Source organism: Bos javanicus, chromosome 18, assembly GCF_032452875.1.
Source record: "Bos javanicus breed banteng chromosome 18, ARS-OSU_banteng_1.0, whole genome shotgun sequence".
NCBI classification, from domain to species: Eukaryota; Metazoa; Chordata; class Mammalia; order Artiodactyla; family Bovidae; genus Bos; species Bos javanicus.
In genome coordinates this window covers 59058350-59062643 of record NC_083885.1, presented here as the reverse complement: position 1 = coordinate 59062643, position 4294 = coordinate 59058350, and positions in this window count along the sequence as shown.

The window sequence follows — 4294 nt, the reverse complement described above, 5'->3', positions numbered from 1 at the left end:
CAGAGTTCGTGGGAGGGGCGGGCCGCGGAGGGGGCCGGGGCCTGTTACCTTGACAGCATTGTTACCGTCTGTAACACTGCTAGGTAAAAGCTTCAAGTTGTGTCGGAATCCAAGATACTTCCTCTTAAGACTAAAAGGGTTTATTCTCAATAAAAAGCTGTTTTTCACAGCATGTTGTGCTCAGATCCTGCTAGTGAGGCTGAAGCAATTTACGGATCTGGGAACTTGGGCAGTTCTAGTCTCTATATTACAAACACAAAACTCTCTCTGGGTAGAAATGGGCTATTCCCTACTGACACCCTACAAAACAGCAAACTCAGCATAGTGCTGAGTTCAACAAACTCAGGGTCAGTACCTGGGTGTCTGAGATGGAGGACTTAAGGGATGTGATCATTTGGGTCACTAACCACTGCCTTAAAAAGAGCAAGACAGTTTAAATGATTATAAACTGTGTTATTGTTTCTGTTATCCAACGTGTTTTAATTATTTCCCTTTCTAAACCCAACTCTTTAAACAATGACATAAAAGGGGGTTGTATAAGCAACTCTTACAATGACAAATATCATGGTGTACGTCCGAGGTCACGGACAGAAGCTGGGAGGACCCCATGCCTGAGGGGCGGCAGCCGGGAGGAGCTACCCCACGTCCGAGGTTAGGGGCGGCGGCCGAGAAGAGCTATCCCACGCCGGAGGCCAGGGGCCGCGTCCTAGAGGAGCAACTCCACCTTCAAAGAGCGGTGGCTGCGTGGGCGCAGTAGGGCCTAGAGGAGCTATTCCACGTTCAAGGTCAGAAGGGGCGGTGGTGAGGAATAACCCTAGTCCAAGGTAAGGAGCAGTGGCTGCAGTTTGTTGGAGCAGCCTTGAAGAGATACCCCAGTTCCAAGGTAAGAGAAACCCAAGTAAGACTGTAGGTGTTGCAAGAGGGCATCAGAAGGCAGACACACTGAAACCATACTCACAGAAAACTAGTCAATCTAATCACACTAGGACCACAGCCTTGTCTAACTCAATGAAACTAAGCCATGCCCGTGAGGCAACCCAAGATGGGCGGGTCATGGTGGTCAGGTCTGACAGAATGTGGTCCACTGGAGAAGGGAATGGCAAACCACTTCTGTATTCTTGCCTTGAGAACCCCCATGAACAGTATGAAAAGGCAAAATGATAGGATACTGAAAGAGGAACTCCCCAGGTCAGTAGGTGGCCAATATGCTACTGGAGATCAGTGGAGAAATAACTCCAGAAAGAATGAAGGGATGGAGCCAAAGCAAAAAGAATACCCAGCTGTGGATGTGACTGGTGATAGAAGCAAGGTCCGATGCTGTAAAGACCAATATTGCATAGGAACCTGGAATGTCAGGTTCATGAATCAAGGCAAATTGGAAGTGGTTCAAGAGATGGCAAGAGTGAATGTCGGCATTCTAGGAGTCAGCGAACTAAAATGGACTGGAATGGGTGAATTTAACTCAGATGACCATTATATCTACTACTGCAGGCAGGAATCCCTCAGAAGAAATGGACTAGACATCATGGTCAACAAAAGAGTCCAAAATGCAATACTTGGATGCAGTCTCAAAAATGACAGAATGATCTCTGTTCATTTCCAAGGCAAACCATTCAATATCACAGTAATCCAAGTCTATGCCACAACCAGTAATGCTGAAGAAGCTGAAATTGAATGGTTCTATGAAGACCTACAAGACCTTTTAGAACTAACACCCCAAAAAGATGTCCTTTTCATTATAGGGGACTGGAATGCAAAAGTAGGAAGTCAACAAACACCTGGAGTGACAGGCAAATTTGGCCTTGGAGTACAGAATGAAGCAGGGCAAAGGCTAACAGAGTTCTGCCAAGAAAATGCACTGGTCATAGCAAACACCCTCTTCCAACAACACAAGAGAAGACTCTACACATGGACATCACCAGATGGTCAACACTGAAATCAGATTGATTATATTCTTTGCAGCCAAAGATGGACAAGCTCTATACAGTGAACAAGACCAGGAGCTGACTGTGGCTCATATCATGAACTCCTTATTGCCAAATTCAGACTGAAATTGAAGAAAGTAGGGAAAACCACTAGACCATTTAGGTATGACCTAAATAAAATCCCTTATGATTATACAGTGGAAGTGAGAAATAGATTTAAGGGTCTAGATCTGATAGATAGAGTGCCTGATGAGCTATAGAATGAGGTTCGTGACACTGTACAGGAGACAGGGATTAAGACCATCCCCATGGAAAAGAAATGCAAAAAGGCAAAATGGCTGTATGGGGAGGCCTTACAAATAGCTGTGAAAAGAACAGAAGCGAAAAGCAAAGGAGAAAAGGAAAGATATGAGCATCTGAATGCAGAGTTCCAAAGAATAGCAAGAAGAGATAAGAAAGCCTTCTTCAGCAATCAATGCAAAGAAATAGAGGAAAATAACAGAAAGGGAAAGACTAGAGATCTCTTCAAGAAAATTAGAGATACCAAGGGAACATTTCATGCAAAGATGGGCTCGATAAAGGACAGAAATGGTATGGACCTAACAGAAGCAGAAGATATTAAGAAGAGATGGCAAGAATACACAGAAGAACTGTACAAAAAAGATCTTCACGACCCAGATAATCATGATGGTGTGATCACTGACCTAGAGCCAGACATCCTGGAATGTGAAGTCAAGTGGGCCTTAGAAAGCATCACTGTGAACAAAGCTAGTGGAGGTGATGGAATTCCAGTTGAGCTATTTCAAATCCTGAAAGATGATGCTGTGAAAGTGCTGCACTCAATATGCCAGCAAATTTGGAAAACTCAGCAGTGGCCACAGGACTGGAAAAGGTCAGTTTTCATTCCAACCCCAAAGAAAGGCAATGCCAAAGAATGCTCAAACTACCGCACAATTGCACTCATCTCACACGCTAGTAAAGTAATGCTCAAAATTCTCCAAGCCAGGCTTCAGCAATATGTGAACCGTGAACTTCCTGATGTTCAAGCTGGTTTTAGAAAGGGCAGAGGAACTAGAGATCAAATTGCCAACATCCGCTGGATCATGGAAAAAGCAAGAGAGTTCCAGAAAAACATCTGTTTCTGTTTTATTGACTCTGCCAAAGCCTTTGACTGTGTGGATCACAATAAACTGTGGAAAATTCTGAAAGAGTTGGGAATACCAGACCACCTGATCTGCCTCTTGAGAAATCTGTATGCGGGTCAAGAAGCAACAGTTAGATCTGGACATGGAACAACAGACCGGTGCCAAATAGAAAAAGGAGTACGTCAAGGCTGTATATTGTTACCCTGCTTATTTAACTTATATGCAGAGTACATCATGAGAAACGCTGAACTGGAAGAAACACAAGCTGGAATCAAGGTTGCTGGGAGAAATATCAATAACCTCAGATATGCAGATGACACCACCCATATGGCAGAAAGTGAAGAGGAACCAAAAAACCTCTTGATGAAGGTGAAAGAGGTGAGTGAAAAAGTTGGCTTAAAGCTCAACATTCAGAAAACGAAGATCATGGCATCTGGTCCCATCACTTCCTAGGAAATAGATGGGGAAACAGTGGAAACAGTGTCAGACTTTATATTTCTGGGCTCCAAAATCACTGCAGATGGTGACTGCAGCCATGAAATTAAAAGACGCTTACTCCTTGGAAGGAAAGTTATGACCAACCTAGATAGCATATTGAAAAGCAGAGACATTACTTTGCCAACAAGGTTCCATCTGGTCAAGGCTATGGTTTTTCCAGTGGTCATGTATGGATGTGAGTGTTGGACTTTGAAGAAAGCTGAGCACCGAAGAATTGATGCTTTTGAACTGTGGTGTTGGAGAGGACTCTCGAGACTCCCTTGGACTGCAGGGAGGTTCAGCCAGTCCATTCTGAGGGAGATCAGCCCTGGGATTTCTTTGGAAGCACTGACGCTAAAGCTGAGACTCCAGTACTTTGGCCACTTCATGCGAAGGGTTGACTCATTGGAAAAGACTCTGATGCTGGGAAGGATTGAGGGCAGGAGGAGAAGGGGACAACAGAGGATGAGATGGTTGGATGGCATCATTGGCTTGATGGACATGAGTCTGAGTGAACTCCAGGAGTTGGTGATGGACAGGGAGGCCTGGCGATTCATGGGGTCGTAAAGAGTCGGACATGACTGAGCGACAGAAGTGAACTGAACGTTTAAGCTACAGAGAAAAATTAACTGATAAATATACTGTGAAACGATTATCACAATAAATTTACCTAGCATCCATAATTTCGTATTGATAACCTAAAAAAAGAAAGCAAAATAGGAGAAAAAACATTTTTTTTCTTTAAAT